Source organism: Loxodonta africana, chromosome 4, assembly GCF_030014295.1.
Source record: "Loxodonta africana isolate mLoxAfr1 chromosome 4, mLoxAfr1.hap2, whole genome shotgun sequence".
NCBI classification, from domain to species: Eukaryota; Metazoa; Chordata; class Mammalia; order Proboscidea; family Elephantidae; genus Loxodonta; species Loxodonta africana.
The window spans coordinates 59,350,472-59,374,921 of record NC_087345.1 but is presented as its reverse complement, the minus strand read 5'-3'; positions in this window follow the sequence as shown (position 1 = coordinate 59,374,921).

Here is a 24,450-nt window from a genome sequence, read left to right as displayed (position 1 = left end):
ACGCAAAGGCATTCAGCTGTGTGGATCATAAGAACTTATGGATAATATTGAGAAGAATGGGAATTCCAGAACACTTAATTGTGCTCTTGAGGAACCCATGCATAGATCAAGAGGCAGTTGTTCAAACAGATCATGGGGATACTGCATGGTCTAAAGTCAAGAAAGGTGTGTGTCAGAGTTGTATCCTTTCACCATACTTACTCAATCTATACACTGAGCAAATAATCTGAAAAGGTGGACTATATCAAGAAGAACATGGCATCAAGATTGGAGGAAGACACATTAACAACATGTAATATACAGATGACACAATCTTGCTTGCTGAAAGCAAATAAGACTTGACGCACTTACTAATGAAGATCAAAGACTATATCCTTCAGTATGGATTATCTCAACATAAAGAAAACAAAAATTCTCACAACTGGACCAGTCAGCAACATCATAATAAATGGAGAAAAGATTGAAGTTGTCAAGGCTCCACAATCAACACCCATGGAAGCAGCAATCAAGAAATCAAATGATGTATTGCACTGGGCAAATCTGCTGCAAAAGACCTCTTTAAAGTGTTAAAAAGCAAAGATATCACTTTGAGGACTAAGGTGCACCTGACCCAAGCCATGGTATTTTCAACCGCCTCACAGACATGTGAAAGCTGGACAAGGACTAAGGAAGACCGAAGAAGAATTGGTGCCTTTGAGTTATGGTGTCGATGAAGAATATTGAATATAACATGGACTGCCAGAAAAATGAAGAAATCTGCCTTGGATGAAATACGGCTAGAATGCTCTCTAGAACCGAGAATGGTGAGACTTCATCTCACGTACTTCGGACTTGTTATCATGAGGAACCAGTCCCTGGAGAAGGACATCATCCTTGGTAATGTAGAGGGTCAGCAAAAAAGCAGAAGACTCTCAGTGAGTTGGATTGATACAGTGGCTGCAACAATAGGCTCAAATATAGCAACAATCGTACAGATGGAGAGTAACTGGGCAGTGTTTTGTTCTGCTGTACATGGGGTCACTGTAAGTTGGAAACAATTAGATGGCACCTAACAACAACAGTCTTGTACCCACCACTTTGCTAAATCCTTCTATTAGTTCCAGTAGCTTTCTTGTGGAGTCTCTGGGATTCTCTATATATAGGATCAAGTCATGTTCAAATAGGGATAGTTTTACTTCTTCTTTACCAAGTTGGAGGCCTTTTACTTCCCTGTCTTGCCTTATTGCTCTAACTAGGACTTGCAGTACAATATTGAGTCTTGTTCCCATTCTCAAGGGGAATGGATTCAGCCTCTCTTCATTGAGAATATTGTTGGCTATTTTTTATTGTCTTTTAAAACATTTAATTTTGTTTTCATGGAAACAACTTGGTGCAGTCATAATTCAACAGTTATACAATGTTTACGTAATTACAATTACAACTGGATATGATGATTTGAGAACAAACACAACTAACCTTTGGCATGCATGCAATTTAACAGGTGGCAGCAGAAGTGAATAACACCCCCCTCCCCCAGCCAGCAGGGTTTCTCAGACTTTAATGTGCATATGAGTCACCCAGCCAAAAAAAAAAAGTCAGTTCCAACTCATGGTGACCCCTGTGTTACAGAGTAGAACGGAGCTCCATAGGGTTTTCTTGGCTGTAATCTTTAAGGAAGCTCTCCAGGCCTTTCTTCCACAGCACTGCTGGGTGGGTCAAACCACCAGCAGCAAAAACTGCTTACCCTGCCCAAGGACAATGAATTACCTGGAGATCTCGTTAAATGCAGATTCTGATTTGCTGGGTCTAAGGTGGGTCAGATTCTCTATTTCTAACACGCTTGCAGGTGTTGCTATTGCTGCCGTCCCACAGACTACACTCTGAGCGTGGAACCACTAGAACAGTGGTTCTCAGCCTTGACTGCGCATTAGAATCACTCTGAGAGCTGAAATATGGATACCTGGGGGTCTCACCCTGATGGACTCTGATTTAAGTGATCTGCAACAGGGACTTGGTTGGGATCTGGATTTATGAAAGCTTGCCAGGTGATTATAATGTACTAGCTCAAATATACCTTGTGGTATGGGAATCAGGCTGTCTGTTTTACACAGGGCATGGAGAGTGTCAGTTAATCCACTGAGTAAATCTGTTCTCCGAAGTCAGTTAAGAGAACTGCTAACGTACACATAATCAGTAGATACCACTTTCCTATCTGCAATCCCTCACGTTCAATGTGTTGTAGGGTGTTGGTTTTATTTTATTTTTTAAATGACTTATCTTTTAAGACTTCTGATTTCCCCTGCATTAAATTCTCCAGGCTTTGGGCAAGAGGAGAACAGAATGTTTTCTGGTACTTAATATACAGTAAGGCAGTTAGAAATTAAACATGTCTATCCTCTTGGCTTTGGCTCTGGTACAACAATTTAAACTGGAGTTCACAGGCACATTCCAAACCATTTGTTACCTAGGGTGGACCGATCCAATCTGACCCAATATTGGAGGTGAGGAAGCACTGACAGAAATGCATAAAGCTACAGAGGAGGGCAGAAAAGAAAAAAGGAGGGAGCTTTGAGTATTAATATCTATTATTAAATTCATGATGCATAGATAATATGCAAGTAATATGAAATTCGAAATCATCATACATGAGAAAATTGTCATTGTTGTAGTTAGCTGCCACTGAGGTGGTCCCTGACTCTGGGCGACCGCTTGCACAACAGAACGAGATGCTGCCCACTCGTATGCCATCCCCATGATCAGTTGCTAAGCTGACCACTGTGATCCATAGGAAGCAGGTCACCAAGCCTTGGCTCCTAGTTTGTCTTAGTCTGAAAGCTCTGCTGAAACCTGTTCAGCATCATAGCAACATGCAAGCCTCCACTGACAGAAGATTGGTGGCTGTGCATGAGGTGGTACAAACGCTGGGCTGCTAACCAAAAGGTTGAAAGTTCAAGTCCACTCACAGATGCCTCAGAAGAATGGCCTGGCAATCTACTTCTGAAAAATTGGCCATTGAAAATCCTATGGAGCACAGCTCTACTCTGAGATACATGGGGTCCCCAACTGTTAGAATCATTTCTATAGCAACTGGTGAGATAATAGTTATTTTTTGTAAACGTGTATCCGTGGTCTCAGATCACTTCGTGTGGGACTTGGTCAGTAGTGATTTTGATCCCTTGATGTAGAGCAGGGGCCAGCTGCCTCTTTTTTGCAAACAGTTTTATCGGAAAACAACCATGCTTATTTGTTTATATATTGTCTGTGGCAGATTTCCCACTATTTTCAGCACAGTTGAGTTGTGACAGAGACTGTATGGCTCACGGAGTCTAAAATATTTACTACGTGGACCTTTATAGATGAAGTTTGATGATCCCTGATGTTGAGGAACCATTATCAAAGCTCATTCATTCCTGTCACCAGCAAAATGCAGAGTCTTACCCGGCAACTCACTATAGAATTACACAGTAAATGCTAGTTTCAAAAATCAATCGCACTCTCTAAGCTTCTTATTATAATCCCTCTTTAGATCACGTGAAATCTTTGCTGGGAAGGACAACTTAAAGGTTGGCCAGAGTGTGACTATAAACTCAATAGGAAGTTGAAATGCAGCCCATAATAAAGACAAGGCAGTGAAAAGAAAGTGGGCTCCCAAGAAATCTAGCTCTGGGGAGTGATGTGGGTCCAGAAATGGATTATGCTCTTAATTCCCTTTTGTGCTGTGTTTATGCCAAGCCATAGATCTTTTTAATGCAAAAGCAGTTATTTCAGCCTGAGGTTCAATCTTTCAGCTGAAGAGTTTCTAGGCGCTGTTTCTTTCACATTATTCAAACTGGCCCTACTAATTGATTGCCTTTTGTTTAGAGTCTAAAACAGAACATTACCCTTTTCCTCAATATTCTCAGCAGTCTACAAATGTACTATTTATTGCATGTAAAGTTCTACTTAAATAACATTCAATCATCTTTCCAACAAATTTCAATGAGCAATGTTCCTGGGGATGCTTAACAACCTGTAATGCCTATTCATTGTGTGGAATGTTCCTAGTGACAAATGACCAGTGTAAGAGCTCTTTAGGCTTATAATTTCTTTAGATGATTTTTCTTGACAGTCTTGAAGAATGAACACCACCATTTGTAAATGAGCAATATCATGCATGACCACCAGCTATTCTAAAGCTGCCTTTGTTTGGTCTGCTCAGAATGGAATGATAGAGCAATTGGATAGTATGGGGTTTTTTTGGGGGGTGGGGGTGGAGGGTAGGATATAAAAACACCATAAAGCATATGTACCAGCATTATATTTAATATATTTATATTTAAAATACATTTCACCTGAAGTGGTGGCTTCATCAAAAGCTAGTGATTTTTGTCTAAAGATCCCCCCAAATGAGCAGGCTCTATAAATGAAAGTATCGGTTATGGAAATTTGATTATTACTATAAAACCCTCATAGAGATTATACAATTTTATAAAGCAGTCAAGGATCATAAGATTGGTCTAGCTTTTACATGTATATATACATGTATACATACATATACATACATATATATATATATATAGCTTTAATGAGTTAAATACTAAAGTATTGAGTACTTATTATTTCAGGAACTATGCCTATTGCCAGCTATGCTGTTGTTGTTGTTGTTAGGTGCTGTTGAGTCAGTTCCAACTCATAGCAACCCTACAGAACAGAGTAGAGCCGCTCCGCAGGGTTTCCAAAGAGTGGCTGGTGGATTTGAACTGCCGACTTTTATTTAGCAGCAGAGCTCTTAGCCACTATGCCCCCAGGACTCCATTGCCAGCTATAGAAAGATAAATAAGATGGTTGACCCAAGCCGATTTGGCTATTCATACCTGCCAGGTTCTCTTTAGTAGCTTAAGGTACCCTCTACCAAAATTTTTAGACCAGTGGTAAGTGAGACCTACTGGTCCCATCCCATCCCACACAACCTCACCACTGTTTGCATGTTATAGTAAAAGCAAGCCTCAAACCAAATTCTGCCAATCACACATTTATTAGCAAGGAGGCAAAACAACCCGACAAGCACATTGTCATACGGCCTGCTCCTGTAGGCTGCGTGACATCCTACCTTCCTGTCCTTCACATGCTCAGAACCATATCTTGGGTGAAAGATCCTGTGGTGGCAGAGGTGATGATGTTCCAGTAGCAGGTTCCTGCTAACCTCCTAGTCTAGGCTCCTTCTAGTAAATAGAGGAACACAGGACCAAAAGGAGTCCTGGCCCTTGAGCACATTCATAAGGGTTTTGGGGTTGCTGGGCTTGCCAGGTTCTCATACCCCACTCATGGAAAGACAGAGGTGTTTGCACCATCTTTCTAGATAATCCATTTATCTCAAGTGCCACTGGTTTCACTCATGAAAAAATATTCCAACTATCCCCTGATCTCCATCTAGATAGCAATTTTTAAGTGATTAAGTTGTAAAAACCCTCCTATAGGATCTTTGAAATGCCAATTCACCATTTCTTGAGGTGGTTCCTGATTAGGGTATTTCATCTGACTGTCCCTAGGATGCAGAGTTCATTATTAAATCATACATATGCATATCACACTGCCTAAGTGGAAGTAAGTATTTTAAATAAATTACAGACAATGGAACACACAGTGGTTTCTTAGCACCATAATACTTGCATGTACAGAAACCTAACTGGATATAGAGCCAGGAAGGATTTATTCAGATTGGGGTTTTAGGGAAGCTTCACAAAGGAGGTGATATTCAAATGGCATCTTGAAGTTCACTGGGAAGAAGAGAAGGGGTTTGGGCCAAAAGGAATTCTAGGCTGAAAAAGTGGCATGTAAAAAAGCAAGAAGTCAAAACCAAACCTGTGTGATCACATATTATAAGACAGGGTAGTTGAAACATGGAGTGAATGGAAGAGGTAGGAAGAGAGGTGAATTAGAGAATGTGAGATTCAAGGAACAAACAGCAAGTAGCTCAGACTGCCTTTGCCTCCTCCTTTTTCTTTCTGTTTCCATCGTCACCACAGCATGAGATAGTGGAGAAAACACACACCTTCTGTCAGAATTTGCCACTTCTCGCTCATCTGAGCTTGGCAAGTGATTTTACTGGGGTTCATTCACTAAAGCCTTAACTCACAGACCTGGCTAATCATTTTAATCAAAATACAAATTCTCAGGCTCCATCCCACACCTTTTGAATCAGGCTTCCTAAAGGGGCCCAGTAATCTGTGCTTTTTTAAACTCCCAGTTTGTCAATCACCGTCTTAAACACAACAGTACCTGGAGCAAATCACCCTTGCTAAAAATACTATAAATGGAAGTTATTTCTTTTGGCCTTATTTCCATTTCCGGGATGAAAAAAAGAGAAATGATCTGAAGAGACGGAGATATTTAAAACAGAAAACCTTCAAAACCCTTCAGCTGGGCTGGGGTTGTGGCATTTGCAGGGGGAGGAAGAGATTACCCAAAGGTAAGAGACTTTTCTCCCTTTGAAGCTATATTGGTGTGATGTGAATCAAACCATTCATGCAGAGAACAAAAGCACTTTTGAGTTCAGGAGCCAGTTAAGATGGCAACTTAAATAAACAGGGAGGAAGAGAGATATGACAAAAGGTCAACTTAGTCATAGCTTCTTGAGCTTCAATTGAAGTAGTGCCTAAGGCTGAGCAGCTGGTTGAGTTTGCAATTATCCACCCTTCTAGAGGTTTCCAACCTGAAGTCACCAGATCAGTGAAATTTAAAGAGAGGCTAGAAGCTATTTCTAATTTTTCAACATTCCTAGTGGAGGGCTTCTCAAAGTGTGGTTCAAGGAACAACCATATCTGAACCATTAGGGGGATAAGGGCAGTGCTTATTAAAAATGAAGATTCCCGTACCCCACTCCAAGAAATTATTTCAGAGCATTTGGTATGGGACCTGAAAATCCTTATTTCTTTATAAATACTAGGTGATTTTAAAAGAACTCGTTATTACAAGACTAATTAAAATACCCCTAACCAAATTCCCATTTTTCTCAGCTTTTGGCCAAAAGTATCAAGTCAGTACAGAGATTATGCTTAACCTGTTAGCCCATTGCCGTCCACTTGATTCCATCTCATTGCTACGATTTGCTTCCAAACCAAAACCAAATCCAATGCCGTCGAGCCGATTCTGACTCACAGCAACCCTACAGGACAGATTAAAACTGCCCCATAGAGTTTCCAAGGAGCGCCTGATGAATTCAAACTGCCGACCCTTTGATTAGCAGGTGTAGCACTTAACCACGACACCACCAGGGTTTCCACAAATTGCTTAGTGGAGGAAAATCTATCAAAACATGAAGTCTACCAAGAAACCCATTTTTAAAGGAATCCTTGTAGTGAAAGATGTGAAGTGACTTACCTTTGACTCTTCTCTTCCCCCATTCTCTGCTAAATATATTTTGTTCTAAAATCTTCATAGAAGAAAAATACCAGTGGAAAAATTTTCTCCCCTACTGCCCACACAGCTCCCCTCCTTTTTCTCCTCCTCACCACATACATGTTCCCCCCTCCCCCCCTTTTTTTTTCCAAAAAGAGATGGCTACTCTAGTTGGCAAGGAACCCTTGTAGAGCAATGGTCAAGCATTTGGCTATTAACCAAAATGGTCAGCAGTTCAAATCCACCAATTGCTCAGCAAGAGAAAATACCTAGCAATCTCCTCCCATAATGATTTCAGCCTAGGAAACTCTACAGGACAGTTCTACTCTGTCCTGTAAACCCACTGCCATCGAGTCGATTCCAACTCATAGCAACCCTATAGGGTTGCTATAATTTGGAATCTACTTGCCGGCATACGACAACAACTTCAGTTGGCAGGAGCCCTTGTGGCATAATAGTTGAGTGCTCATCTATGAACCCAAAATGTTGACAGTTCAAACCCACCCAGCAGCTTCACAGGAGAAAGACCTGGAAGACTGGTCCTGTAAAGATTACAGCCTAGAAAGCACATAACAGCAATAACAACACTCCACGTGCCAGGTACTGCATGAGGGAACCCACACTTCTGAAACATTTCTATGAGGAATGAAATGGTAGTGATCTACCTACTGCTTGGTATAAAAGGTATTTCTTCAGCCAGCTTTGCTAAGGATTTGCCACACGATTCATTTGTATTTTCTCCTGAAGTCAATGATGAGTATAATAACTTTTGGAGGTTCTGATTTGAATAATTACCAAAAAAAGAGAGTTAAAATTTAATCTAGTATTATTTTAGTAAGTGTCATGTGGTCCTAAGAATATAAAATATAAAGTGCAGGATTCCGTCAAGGTCTTTAAAATTCTATGGAAAGGACATTTATGTACTTTAAGAGCCAAGGAAGTACAACATCTTATCAAACAATGTAGGGATTATAGACTCTCCTGAGTGGAACATCAGAGATCCTGGCTATAAGCCTTCATCATTTGTAGTTATGGATCCATTGGCATAGCAACCATAAATGGTATTTCATGGGTTCCATCAGGGTACCAAAAAGAATTTATTCGCATTATGCAAATTTAAGCTAACAGCAAAACTACATGAGAAAATGTTTCCAACTAAAGTCAAATTGGTTAGGGACAACCAATAGGTTCTTTTTGGTAGATAATAGTAGTTGTCAACTACTCATCAACAAGTTTACCATCATGTTATTATAAAGGTAAGACTTAATACAAATTCTACCACACATGTAGATATACTTTAAATAAACATTTCTTAATAAGCAGGCATAAAAGGGCTTATACCACCTGACTCGATGAAGGTTGATAAAGTCCCACTTCTGTTCTGACCTTACTACAGCTTCAATAAAATATTCATGTGAGTCAAATACAACAATATTGTAGACTAGAGACAAGACTCCACTACACTTTTGGTCAATATCAGGCAACCAGAGTCCTTCAAACCAATGTCTGAACCCAAGAACATTTAGAGATAAAGGTGTTGTTGTTAGGTGGCATCAAGTCAGTTCCAACTCCTAGCAACCCTATGTACCACAGAATGAAACACTGCCAAGTTCTGTGCATACTTACAGTCGTTGTTATGCTTGAGCCCACTGTTGCAGCCACTGTGCCAGTCCAACTCATTGAGGGTCTTCCTCTTTTCTGCTGACCCTGTACCTTACCAAGCATGATGGCCTTCTCCAGGGACTGATTCCTCCTGGCAAAGTATACAAGACACAGTCTCCCCATCCTTGCTTCTAAGGAGCATTCTGGTTGTACATCTTCCAAGGTGGATTTGTTCATTCTTTTGGCAGTCCGTGCTATATTCAACATTCTTTGCCAACACCATAACTCAAAGGCGTCAATTCTTCTTCTGTCTTCCTTATTCATTGTCCAGCTTTCACATGCATATGAGGCAGTCGAAAATACCATGGCTTGGGTCAGGTGCACCTCAGTCCTCAAGGTGACATCTTTGATTTCAACACTTTAAAGAGGTCCTTTGCAGCAGATGTGCCCAATGCAATGCATCTTTTCAAATGGTTGAATGTCGACTAAAAGCAACAGGTCATTAAAAAGACAGGAGAGAAAGAAAAGACCTAAAGAGATGTCAGAAGAGACTCTGAAACTCGCTCTTGAATGTCAAGTGGCTAAGGCAAAAGGAAAAAATGATGAACTAAAAGAACTGAACAGAAGAATTCAAAGGGTGGCTCGAGAAGACAAAGTAAAGTATTATGATGACATGTGCAAAGAGCTGGAGATAGAAAACCAAAATGGAAAAATATGTTTAGCAATTCTCAAGCTGAAAGAACTGAAGAAAAAATTCAAGCCTCAAGTTGCAATACTGAAGGATTCTACTGGGAAAATATTAAATGACGCAGGAAGTATTAAAAAAATATAGAAGGGATACAGCATCACTATACCAAAAAGAAATGGTCAATGTTCAACCATTTCAGGAGGTAACGTATGATCAGGAACCAATGGTACTGAAGGGAGAAGTCCAAGTTGCACCGAAGGCATTGGTGAAAAACAAGGCTCTGGGAATTCATGGAATACCAACTGAAATGTTTCCACAAATGGAGGCAGTGCTGGAAGTGCTCACTCATCTATGCCAAGAAACTTGGAAGACAGCTACCTGGCCAACTGACTGGAAGAGATCCATATTTATGCCTATTCCTAAGAAAGGTGATCCAACTGAATGCGGAAATTATCAAACAACATCACTAATATCACATACAAGCAAAATTTTGCTGAAGATCGTTCAAAAGCGACTACAGAGGTATATTGACAGGGAACTGCCAGAATTTCAGGCTGGATTTAGAAAAGGACGTGGAGCCAGGGATATCATTGCTGATGTCAGACAGATCCTGGTTGAAAGCAGACAATACCAGAAGGATGTTTATTGACAATGCAAAGACATTCAACTATGTGGATCACAACAAATTATGGATAACATTGGGAGGAATGGGAATTCCTGAACACTTGATTGTGCTCATGAGGAACCTGTACGTAGATCAAGAGGCAGTTGTTCGGACAGTACAAGGAGATACTGCATGGTTTAAAGTCAGGAAAGGTGTGGGTCCTTTCCTAGTCAATCTGTATGCTAAGCAAAAAATCCGAGAAGCTGGACTATATGAAGAAGAATGGGGCATCAGGATTGGAGGAAGACTCATTAGCAAACTGGGTTATATAGAGGACACAACCTTGCTTGCTGAAAGTGAAGAGGACTTAAAGCGCTTACCAATGAAGATCAAAGGCAACAGCCTTCAGTATGGATTACATCTCAAGATAAAGAAAACAAAAATCCTTACAACTAGACCAATAAGCAACATTCACAATAAACGGAGAAAAGATTGAAGTTGTCAAGGATTACATTTTACCTGGATCCACAATAACACCCATGGAAGCAGCAGTCAAGAAATTAAAAGATGCACTGCATTGAGCAAATCTACTGCAAAAGACCTCTTTAAAGCATTGAAAAACAAAGATGTCACCTTGAGGACTTGACCCAAGCTGTGGTGTTTTCAACCGCCTCATATCCATGGGAAAGCTGAATAATGAATAAGGAAGACAGAAGAAGAATTGAGGCCTTTGAATTGTGGTATTGGAGAAGAATATTGAATATACCATGTACTGCCAAAAGGACAAACAGATCTGTCTTGGAGAAAGTACAACCAGCATGTTCCTTAAAAGCAAGGATGGCGAGACTATACGTCTCACGTACTTTGGACATGTCATCAAGAGGGATCAGTCCCTGGAGAAGGACATCATGCATGGTAAAATAGAGGGTCAGCAGAAATGAGGAAGGCCCTTGATGAGATGAATTCCTACAGTGGCTACACCAATGGGCTCAAGCATAGAAACTATTGTGAGGATGGCGCAGGACTGGGCAGTGTTTCGTTCCATTGTGCACAGGGTCTCTATGAGTTGCAACCGACTTGACAGCACCTAACAACAACAACATAAATTATTTGTATATCAAAACCAAATTATTATGTGTGTGAAGAAATTACTTGGAATTTTATTTTGTTTTGTGATGTGTAGTAAAATTCGTGATATTAGATTAATAGATCAGCCTGTTTATTCTAATTTAAAGTATGTGTTTGAATCAGTGGCTTTGACTTGTGCATTTAAGTTGAAATTGTACTAAGTGTATATACAGTATTAAGTTTTACCATATTTACATATGGACTTTTTCGCTTTATAAGAAGCACTTGGATATATGGAAAGCTTTGACAGCCAGTTATTCAAATTCTTTTTGAAGGATTAGAATCTATTAAATGTATAAATGTAGTGTAAATTTCTAAAGGTGTGTGGTTGACTAAATATTTAAGTGGGACCAAGTACTATTCAAAGACCCCTTCAAAGTAAGTGTTAAAATTTACTAGACTTATAAAACATAATAAGATTTTCAAATTGAGCTTAAAAGTCAACAGAGTGAGTTATTTGCTAAATAGTGTTTTAAGGCTGGAGCGGGATCGTAGAGGTCGTCTAATCCAATCCAAACCCAGACCCAGGAAGGCTGACTTGTTTAACCCGTAAACCAGTAGCAGAGCCTGGATTAAATTCAGGTCTCATGACTCCCAATCCGTGTTCTTTTCAACATCAACAATTTTTATTGAGTGCTTAGTATCAACTAGGCACCTTTTTGTACAATCTAGGGATGCAGCAGTGAAAAAGACAAAGTCCTCAATCTCTTGGAGAATGAGATGAATGATAAAAATGTAAGAGAGAAAAATGTCAGTTTGTGATCAATGCTCTAGAGAAAAGAAAACAAGGGGTCATGAAGGAGAGTGTGTATCTGACAGGTGGATGGGGGTTGGATGGTTTATTTAGATCAGCCAGGAGAAAAGTCTTCTCTGCAGTGTTGACATTTAAACTGGGTCCTAAGTGATGAGAGAAGGTTCTCAGTGTCAGGGAAATTGCTGTGGAAAGGTCATTTCAACAGTACAAAATATGGCAAGTACAAAGACCCTGAGGCAAAGAAGGGCTTGGAAGATGGGTGGAATGAACATTGAAACCTGAAGAAGATGCAAAGTCATTTGGATTTTATTCTAAATGCAACTTGGAGCCATTGGAAGACGATGAGCAAGCAGTGATTTAATCAGATTTACCTCTTTTAAATGCTACCTCTTTTAAAGGATCACTGCCACTGCTGTGTGGAGAATGTTCTCTGGGGCAGGGATGGGGGCTGAGGTGAGAGTAGAGTGTGATCTCGAGCAAGTTATTGGGCTTCTCTGAACCATGAAGTATTGTCTACAAAATGAACAAGGTTTGTGGATTTTTTTTTTAATGGCTAAAATACTTAGCACAGTGCCAGATTATACTTATACTAGGTATTCAGAAAGGGTAGTTACTATTCTTAGCTTGTTCTCCATGACCTCTTTCACTTCCTGTGAAAGGCTATACCAGAACCAGGTGAACTCCAACACTCTGGCTTAGAAGTGGGTATATAATGCAAAGAAGCATTTTACAGAGGATCTCAATAATACTATAAATATCTTCTGCTACATGCCCAGAAGGATCTCAGAAATACTGTAAATACCTTCTGCTATGTTCACAAATACTTAGAGTAATTGGGCACATACACAGGCTGGGCTGAAACTGAGACTTTAAAGTTGGTCTCCTGAGGACCTGTGAAATTACTTTTCTGAGTGTCACAGCCCCTAATGTTAAACATCTTCTTAATTAAAGTTTTCATTCTGAGAGGAAGAATCTAGGATAGGATAGGGCAAAGCCAGAGTGGGTCCCCTGGCTGCTGGAACTATCCGGCACATAAAATAAGAGCCTCAAGGTCAAGGCCTATTTAACCAAGGTTAGTAGAGATATTTTCAGACTCTCATCCAAATCAAAACCGCTAGATTAAATATATTCCAGGCATAGTATTCAGACTAGTCAGTTCAGCCAATTCAGACCTCTTTTTTCTCCTGAATACCTATAATTTGTTATATGTACTTAAATGTCTCCTTTTTGGCACCCTCAACTCTACTGTTAATGGGAGAACAAATCATACGATAATTTGTTGGCTCTGTCCACAAATATCACCACCTTTCGTTTTCAAGGTCTTTATCAGACTCTGGCCTTTTGGAGTTTTATCTTTGTTACCTCAAAGGTCAGCTGCCTTCATTTCATACCTATGCTAACAACCCTGCCAAGAGAGTAGTTAATTACTAATTCTATGTTCATTAGTCTTTCCTTTTCCCCCATCACACAGCTAAACATTCACTTAGGAAATTCACACATCTTTGGTCTTTTAAAAATCTTGAAAACATGATTACTAGGTAATCTCAAACACCACCCAAGCATATATGTTGTACTAGGACTGCACCAACAATTCTTCCAATTCGACACCATAGCACCTAATCAGCAGTAAGAAACCAGCAGAGAGCAATGACGCTTCACACAGTTCATTATCACGTGGAGTCTAACATCTTAGGTGCGCATCAAATTAGTCAGTCTGTACTGATAATTGAGGTCCCAACCCTGGTGATGTAGTGGTTAAGTGCTATAGCTGCTAACCAAAAGTTCGGCAGTTCAAATCCACCAGGTGCTCCTTGGAAACTTTATGGGGCAGTTCTACTCTGTCCTATAGGGTCCCTATGAGTCAGAATTAATTCGATGGCAAGGGCTTTGGTTTTGGGTTTTGGGTGGTGCAAACAGTTTGCAGTCAATTTCTAACCTAATGGTTGTGGGTTTGAGCCCATCCAGCAGCCCCCTGGAAGAAAGTCCCGTTGATCTGCTTCAGTAAAGGTCACAGACAAGAAAACCCTATGAAACAGTTCCATTCTGTAACACATGAGGTCACCATGATTTGGAATCCACTCAGTGGTGACAAGTTTTGGTTTGATATACTCATAATTACCTTTCAAAGTGTTTTTTTGTCAAGTTCCCTCAAAAACATACTTGTGCAGAGATTCCTTGTCCTGGTGGTTCTTATGTCTACTCTATATTGTTTTGCACAAAAATAACAACAATATTTATATGATGCTGGCAATATGCTGGGTACTGTTCTAAGAGTCTTATATATATTAACTCGTTTAATATCCATAAAAATCCTATGAGAGGTTAAATAATTTGCACACTGTCATCAGTTATGAATGGAACCCACTTAGTCTGGCTCCATAAATTAAACTGTTAGGCCCTACACCAGGGTTTCCGAACTGTGGAACTACTGACATTTTGGACTGGATAAATCTTGATTGTGGGGGGACTGCCATGTACATTGTAGGATGTTTGACAGCATTCCTGGCCTCTACCCAATAGGTGTCAGAAGCACCCATCTCTCACCCCAAGTTATGACAACCAAAAATGTATCCGGACTCTTCTAAATGTCACCTGGGGGTCAAAACCTTCACCACCACCCACCAGCTGAGAATCACTGCCCTGTACTAAACTGTTACTGCATTAAAAAGGCAAAGGATAACTGTGTTTACAATTGTAAAGGAAAAGTTAAGAGGCTTGTCCCTCAAATACAACGATTAATATCATTAATCAAATGGCTCCTCGCCCAGTTTTAATTAATACTGACCCTAATTCAACTGCACTTTCTTTGTTCCTTCTTTCCTTTTCCTAAGTTGAAAAATTGCTCATGTAAGTGGTTACGGGCTCGGCCGCTAACCAAAAGGTCAGCTGTTTGAATCCACCAGCCGCACCTTGGAAACCCTATGGGGCAGATCTGTTCTGTCCTATAGGGTCACTATGAGTCTGAATTGACTTGATGCCAATGAGTTTGTTTTTTATTCGGGTAAAGGCCCACAGCCTGCTTTGCTGGTGACTTCACTCTTTCCTTCAAGTCTGTGACCGAGGCATTTAAAGAGGCGTGCAGCTTTTTAGGAAGTGACTGAGGCTGATCTCAAAAAAACTCAACAGGGTACCTCAAGATGTTTTCCAAGATCCTTTCATGACCTTGGAGGTGTGAGGCGAGGCAAGCACAAACAGACTTTATTCCTTTTCAGGGAGGAAACTTATTCTCCTCTTTATGCCCACAGCAGGATATTGCTGCCTTGTTCCCTAAACAGTGGGTTAAAATGTTGTGTGGTTACAAGACTCTAAAGGTTTGTGTGCTTACATGGTATAGCTTAGGCTCTCCCTGGTTGTTGTCTACAGGAATATATTGAGAACTTCCCTTTTTTCATAGCTCCTTAATATTTTCTGGGTCAATGTAGATTGAGTTGAAAATAGTCGGAGGTAAGGAAAACCTTTTCACAGCTTTTCAAGTGCCTATATGCAAGAAAATGGCTTTGGTGATATTGGAAACTGCTGCCAGAGTGAACATGCCTCCTGGCCAATACCTGGTGAATAAACAATCGATAAACAATGCTGGAGTTGTTCTCATGGAGTGTGTTTTTCATGGACTCAACCCAAGCAAATCACACCTTACGTAAACCACCAGCTACCGTGGTATCTTTAAGAAATCAGACTATGCTCAACTGGAATAAAAACATCCCATCATGTGTCATTGAGCTTTTGAAAGCACCTATACCATTAAGGCTTTTTCCCTTGAGGTAATGATTTTGTTCTGTATTGATACAATATGCATTTATTGAGTATCTGTCAAGTGCTTGGAACTACGTTTCTTGTTCTCATCTCACCTACAACTTTTCTGACAGCTACTATAGTGAAATGTTCACTCAGGTAGAAATCAAGAGACCTTGGGTTCCATTGTTCATTCTGCTAACGAGATAGTAAGTTACAACCTTGAATTAGCTCCTTAACGTCTCTGAGAATCAGATTCCTCAACCATAAAATAAGGACTTTGAACTGTTAAGTAAACTCTAAGTTCTCCTACAACTAAATAGTTCTATGATATTCAAAAATCATTTTTTTAGCTAAAATTTGTTTAGCTTTTATTACATGCCATGATCTGTTCTGAGCACTTTACATGTATTATCACTTTGTGATGGTTAAGGTTGTGTGTCAATTTGGCTGGGCCATGATTCTCAGTGGTTTGACAATTACATAATGATGTAGTTTGGTAGTTAAGTAATGATATAATTTGGCAGTGATGTGATGATCTAGTTATTCTCAATGATGTGATCTGATGTGCTCAGCCAATCAGTTGTAGGGGGAGTTTCCTCCAGGGTGTGAACTGCATCCAATATATATGGACATTCTGGCAAAGCTCATTTGCTTGCTCTGGATCCTGCATCCAGCTTGAGCTCATCTGACCTCTGGTTCTTGTGACTTGAGCCAGCTGCCTGCCTTACTGCCTGCTGATCTTGGGATTCATTAGCTTCCATAGCCTGTGAGCCAGCAGCCTGCCATCTGACCTGCCGATCTTGGGTTCTTCAGCCCCTGTAGCTATGTGAGTCAGGAGAAGCCTCCAGCCTGACACCTGACCCACGAACTTGAGACTTTCCAGCCTCTACAACCGTGTGATCCATTTCCTTGAGATGAATTTCTCTCTCTCCTTAAATATATATGTATATGTAGAGATACATATGTATATATGTGTATGTGTCGCTATGAGTCGGAATTGACTCGATGGCACTGGTTTTTTATGTGTGTGTGCGTGTAGATATATAGATATATAGATATAAATGGAAACCCTGGTGACATAGTGGTTAAGAGCTATGGTTGCTAACCAAAAGGTCAGCAGTTTGAATCCACCAGGTGCTCCTTGGAAACTCTATGGGGCAGTTCTACTCTATCCCATAGGGTTGCTATGAGTCAGAATCGACTCAACCTCAAGGGTTTATACACACACACACACACACACACACACACACATAACTGGTTTTGCTTCCTAGAGAACCCAGCCTAAGACAATAACCATATAGTTACCATTATCTCCATGTTAGAGATGAAGAATAATTCTACAATTTAGTTCAATGTTTCACCAAGAGAAAGTCTGCCACCCAGGTGGAGAGGGAGTCACACTAGATGATGAATTAACTTCTGTCTGCATCTATGACAGGTCCTGGCACATAATGGGCAAGTCAATAAATAGTGATGAAATATGGGAATGAAAAAACAAAATTTAGCAGAATTTTATAATTTAGTACATCAATAATGATGGAAAACTATAATTTGCAAGCTCAGAACCCACTCAAAAGCCCATGTTGAGTTTCAAAACAATTGGGGATTTAGTTGTCACATGAGTTTTTGATATGTCAAAATTATCCTCCACCTGCTTTTTAAAAATAAATGTATTCATAGGATGGAAGGATTTTAAAAATAAAATATTAACTGTGGCTTCTTTCTGGTAATTCTGGAATGTATGTGAATTTTCATTTTCTAATCTGGGTTCATATAATTAGGGAGTATATTTGTGAAGGACTATATTTAACTGCAATCTTATTTTTAAAATTTTCATAGAAAAGTAAAGATTTTGGTAGCTATCTAGATATTATGCCTTTTTTAGATGAAACGGTGCTTTCAGATGATTTTGGCAAACATCAAAAAGAACAAATAAAAAGTATTCTAAATGAGGAAAAAAATCAAGTTAGTATAATATCTTATAATTATGTTCAAATGAAATATTACTCCATCCTTTTTATATGTCTGAAATATATCATAAAAATAAAATTTATCTATAAAAAAGACAAAAGAATGGCTTAAAATTCAGTAGTTTGTTACGATTGTGGTTAGTGATCTCCTGTTATTTCCATTTGGAAGTAATAACAACAAGAAAATGCTGCTGGGTCTATGTCAATGCCAAAATTAACCACTGTAGAATGAACATTAAAAAACAGTGGGAAAAGTAATAGAATGAGTAATATCCAGACTTCATTTCTAAGAGTACACCTCAAATTAACAACAAAAAAAGTGAGCAACCCAAAGTGATTCTACATTACCAGGTGTTACAAATGTTATGTGCCATCAAAATAATGAAGTAATAAGGTCTGCTGCATTTAAAGACAGGTATTATCAATCAAAAAGTTTTATGCAGACACACACTGGTACCTGTACATTATTTAAATATCATGTAGAGAAGGGTCCAATTCCTTCATAGCAAAGCTTCCATTCCTTTTGGTTTTGGTGATAACCATGAATTCTATAATCCAAAGATAAAGATGTAAAAGAAATTGAGATTCAAAGGTGAACAAGTTAGCCATTGAAGAAAATATTCTCTAGCTACCATATTCATCTACAGATGCTTAAGCTGTATTTGATTGACCCTCCAAAGAGTCAATCCTTAATAAAGCTTTATTCCATACCCAATATTAAGCCTTACATATTTGAAGAAATACTAAACCAGTTTTTTCTACATAGAAAATCTTCATTAAAGGGTTTGGTTTTAGTTTAAGGAAGTCTTAAAGATAGCTATTTTCTACTTGCCCATTTATTCAATTATCCACTCTCTCAACAAATATTTATTGGCTACCTTCTATTTTTTTTTTTTTTAGCACCTTCTATATGTCAGACATTTTGCTAAGTGTTGTGGGTACAATAATGAACAAGATGCAGTTCTTAGCCTTGAGCGATATACCCTTTTAATAAGGGCAGATCCAATTCTTAGTCTCAGTGATAAGGACTGCAGCCTGTGCAGGGCACCTCACCCAGTCTCCAGAGATCCCAGGGGAAATGATACCTATGCTGAAATCTGAAAGACCAGTATAAGTAATCCAGGGGAAAATGGGAAAGTGGGAGAGACCCAGGTAGAAAAGGTGTTTCAGGTAGAGGAAATAAGATGGGCAGAGCCATGAGACTAGAGAGAGCATGATGCATTATAGAAGCTACAAGCAATCTGTTATTATGGGACAAGCAGATTTTTGTTTCCATTGCTATATCCTGTTTATAACCTCTTTTGACATTGATAGGATAGTTAAGATAATATCCATGCATTTGTACCATATTTGGACATAATTTTTTTCCTAAGCTCTCAAATTTAGTGACAAACTTTCCTTTACCTTTCTACTGCCTTATGTCATGTTCTGTTTCATCCAGTTAACCCTGATGTCTGGCTCCTACACAATTTCCAGCTGCCTTCTGACTAGTTCTTGTAAAATGATAGTAGTAGTAATAGCATCAGAACTGGTCAAACTTCAGAGGAGATAATGGGAATCGAGATCAGCCCAAGGCTTATCCCTAGGAGGTGGAAATCAGACTGTACCTTCACTCTCCAATTCCGATGCAAACTGTCCTCCCCATGGCACTCTCTACTTCTTTGCTGGGTTTTGACAACCTGTTGCAATGGCCACACCGAACTCACAGACCATACTTAGAGTTAAGCAGTTTAAGGAAGTAACAGGCTACAACTCAGGATAAGGATCAGGAAACATATAGGTGAGGTCTGGAAATCTCCCCCTAAGTGAAAGGCACATCCCTCCCCTCTTCAGTGCAGGACAGCTGTTTCAGCTTCTCTCAGCTGTGCAAGCAAGCAGGCCCTTCTCTCTGCCATGCATGCCCCCTGAGGACAGGCCTCCTCTCGGCCCCTTCAGGAGAAGCCTTCTCTTCACCCCCTCAGGACAGGCCTCTCTTCCTTTGGCCTCCCTGCCATCAGCTCTGCAGAGGGGCCCACCACTGCCTTCAGTGTTACAGCCCTCAACCTATGTTATAGCTGTTTTAGGAGGTTCCTTGCTCTCTCGCTCTCGCTCTCTCTCTGTCTCTCTCTCTGCTTCTTCTCTCTTTTCTTTCCTCCTTCTGCTTCTGTCTGCAAAACCGCTGTGGGGTTGGCTGTATGTATACACAAACTCCTCATAAATTTCAAGGCACAACCCTCCCACCAGGGCCAAAAACTGAGCAATCCCCTCTCAGTAGGCCACGGACACTTCATTTGCATAGTAGTCTACAGTAACTTCATTTGTATAGTCTATAGTTACTTCATTTGCATAATACATTGACCAATCCCTTCAAGGTTCATATCACTCATGGGGCAGGCTTCATCCCAGGATGAGACAAAAAGTACCAAACCAAGTTGTTTACAGCTTACCTAGGAAATGTCAATCAACCTGGACAAAAGTAACAAACCCTCTGGGGTAGAAAACTAGGGCAAAGGTAACTCCTCAGAGCTTGGGGGAAAATCTCTCAAGTAGTTTTTTTGAAGAATCAAGGCAAAAGCCCACATAAAGGAACTCATTTCACCACAATCCTTATCAACAATGCAGGGCCAGTGAGATTGGACAGGAGGGCTGGTGCGCAGCTGCCTACATTTTATGACCTACAGAATTCCATAGTTCTCCTTTTGGGCACAGAAGGGTTAAAGGATTAGCTTCATGGTACCATTTCCAGATTACCAAATATAGTAAGAGGAAGAAATTATATGTGACTTCTATGAAAATTTTCCTGCATTCAGGACAAACTCCCTGATAGGACATCTGCCTGGAGAGAGTGAGCAGGGGTCTGAATTATACAGGTAGGATCAAGGAGTATATTAATACAGCTGAGAGCTACAGAGTCTCGATATCCCTGCTAACCTCCTGCCACAAACAGATACCACAGTGTGGAAATAAGGCACGTAATAGTTGCTCAAGTTAGAAAGCCAACATCAAGGAGACTCTGGGGGCCTAGCCCATGGATAAGGCAAAGAGCCCTTGAAATGCAGCAATAAACAGTCACAGACCTTTAGTAAATACTCTTAACCATGCCCACAGCTAGTCTTGACTTAGCTGCATGGAAAAAAGGTAAGGAAACACACATGTCAGAATCCTATCCTTCTTCAAAGTTCAACTGCTCTAAGAAGTCCTCCCAAATGCAACAATCAGAATGGTTGCCAGCAATATCAAAAGAAAAGTGAATGCTATTTCAAACCATTACCTTCTGAAGGAAGGTGCGCAGACCTACTAAAGAAAAACTCAAGGTCTCCACTTATCTTTTGAGCTCATAAATAGGTTCAATGTATTTCATTTACGTGAACATTTTGAGGTTTGGGGTGCATAGTGGAACTTGGAGACAGTTGATTTGCTGTGCATAATAGGAAGAGAAGAATTTAGCATACCTGGGAACTTTGGAGTATGGAAGGAGGACAGGGTCTAGGAGCCAAGGCAAAGTTTCCATTTTTAGGAAACCTTTACAGCTGAAGGGAAGTTTGGGGCCAGAAGAGTTCTGAGTTCCTGTCTTTCTATTAAGAGGAAGGAAATCTATTGGTTGTGACGAGGAAAAGAGGCACGAACCTGGGCCTGAGAATACATCAGTGCAGATCGTTCTAGCTGGTGGAGCACAGAAAAAAAACCAAACCAAACCCACTGCCGTCGAGTCAGTTCTGACTCATAGCGACCCTATAGGACAGAGTAGAACTGCCCCATAGAGTTTCCGAAGAGCACCTGGTGGATTCAAACTGCCAAGCTCTTGGTTAGCAGCCACAGCACTATACCACCAGGGTTTCCTATGGAGCGCAGAGCTCTGGCTAATTAGTAATTAGAAAGAGCTGAGGTGAAAAGGTAAGTGGGGAAGAGAAGATTCATCAAAATGGTGAGTGGAGCTGTATGAAGTGGCCTGACAGAAGGGAAAACGAATGCTCTGAGGAAGGATGGTCCAAAGAACTTTTGGAAATGGGAATGCTATGACTCAGTTTTTAAATGCTTGCATTTCTGCGATGTAAGCCCCCAACAAAACTTCAGTAAAGTCGGCTGCATATACAAAGGCTTTCAGTCAGTGACTGCTTCTGTGGAAACCAAGAACAGAGGCTTAGTTCCATGTCTGCGTTCCCATGGAACAAAACAAGAACAGCATTCAGGATAGTAAAATCATCTATAATGTAAGCAGGCCTTAGGTGCCACAGGTGAGGCCATGAGAACTAAACCCTCCAGAAATTTTCATAATCCCGTGTCTTGCAGCTGACTTTGCTCTAGAATGGGGGATAGAGAAGCCAATCTTATCTGGATCTCAGAGGCAGGTGACCCAACTGACTACCACTCAGGTGATGTATACTGACTCTGCTGAGGCCTGTGTCATGTGATTTGAAGGGTGCAAGAAGAAACCCCTAACCAAAAACTTTAAATATCAGCCCCAGACCTGAAATCAACACCACCGTAACTTCTTTAGGTTGAAGCATTAAAATCTTCTGTTAAAATGCAACCACACTCTATGTAACAGATAATTTTAAATCATTCTCACTTATACTTGATTATAAATTCATTTATCCGATTAGCTTCATTCTCTGAAGGAAAAATGTCGGTTCTGATACAGAAGAGAGAGCAGGATAAGAGGATGTTAGGAAAGGTAGCCTAAGGGCACAAAAAAGTTCTCTGGGCATCCAGGGAGAGATCAAAGGCAGAGAATCTACCTGACTAGTGTGGGAGTGGAGGAGGCTGCTGAGGAGAACACAAGAAAAGCGGGGGACAACAAAAAGGCAGGAGAAAATGCACTAAAAATAAATCCGCTTCTTCATTTTTTCCTTCAAGCTGCTTGCTATCTTGGGTGACTTCAATAACTTACAGGCAGGGAGAACTTGCCTTTGAAAAGGCTGCCCTGAGAGACACTAAAATAATATGACTCGAAGGGCCCTTCTGGCAGTGGCAAGCCTACCACAGCTGGGTTTCCAGAACTACAGAGGCAGACTCCAAACTTTCTCCATTGGCTCTGAATGTACCCTGCTGAACCTCTGGGCCCAGCTGGTGGTTATTTTTAGGCAAGTTCCTGTTTCCATGACTGACTGGGAACTGTGAAGTATGGAAGGAGGACAGTGTCTAGGAGCCAAGGCAAAGTCTCCATTTTCAGGAAACCATTACAGCTGTAGAGAAGCTTTGGCCCAGCACTCTTGTGGGTTCCTGTCTCCCTTTCAAGGGGAGGGAAGTTCGTTGGCCTTAGGCAGGAAAATGGGCATGAACCTGGGGCTAAGGAAGCCCTGAGAACCCATTAGTCCCAAATGGCTGTATCTGGTGCGGCAGAGCCCTGGCTAATGCGGTGTTGCAGAATGTTAGCCTGAGGCTGCCTTGGATTGGATGATTACTCCATTCAGAGCCCTAGCTGGGCAAGCTGGGGCCACTCACCCACCCACGGAGAGGACTTCTACCCTCCATCTTCTCATTTTACTCTTTGCTCAGGCCTCGCCCACACTCTGCACCGAAGCCAGCCTTGCCTAGCATGGAACTCTAGTATCCTCAGAAGTCTCCTGGCACAGGTCAGTGCATGCTGAAAGGAAGTACAGGGTGTTTTGAAAGATTTTATTCAGTAAATACAGTGGCACATTGATAGTGTCTGAACCTCAGCCTACTTACTCAGGTGTGTAAGAAATTGTGCATTATCTATTTTTATTTTCAATCCACACAGTCAAATGCCTTTTCAATTGCCTCATATGCATGTGAAAGATGGATAGTGAAAAAGAAAGACAGAAGAATTGATGCATTTGAATTCAGTGTTGGCAAAGAATATTGAATATGCGGTGGACTGCCAAAAGGACGAACAAATCAGTCTTAGGAGAAATACAGCCAGAATACCCTTTAGAAACGAGGATGGTAAGATTTCGACTCACTTACTTTGGACACATCATCAGGAAAGACCAATCTCTAGGAAAGGACATCGTGTTTGGTAGAGAGAGGGTCAGCGAAAATGAAAACCTTTAACGAAATGGATTAACACAATAGCTGCGACAACAGACTCAAACATACCAATAATTATGAAGATGGCCTAGAACGCAGCAACATTTCATTCTGTTATATGTAAGGTCGCCATGAGTCAGAGCCGACTAGACGGCAACCAGCAACAAATTAGGATTTTCTTTTAATCAGCTGAATTCTGATCCCAAGCCCCATTCCTACTGGACTGTGAAGTTAAACCTTAGTCCTTCTTGCCCTCCCCCGCCACCCCCGCAAAGGTGTAAAGGCCTGCAGACTTATATAACTCAAAGGTGGGCTATTCCCTCAGGTTGTCAGACACGGGTCACACTGACTATGGCTGAGACACCTATTCCCAGGCTCTGCTGCTTCTTGGCCAAGGCTGGAAATCTCAAGGGAGTTGCAAGTGTGTAGAGCCCAGACCTCCTGGGGGCACTCTTACTGTTTGTCAGCCTTGTCTCCCCAAGTCCCTGCCACCTCCTGTAGGTGGTACAAGTTCTGAGGGCAGGATCTCTCTCTGCCTCCCAGCCACCAGCAATCTGTCCTTATTGCTTCTCAGAAGCTCTCTCCCATTCCCCACCTGCTCCAGGACACCCTTCCACCATGTAGTTTAGGACAGAGCCTT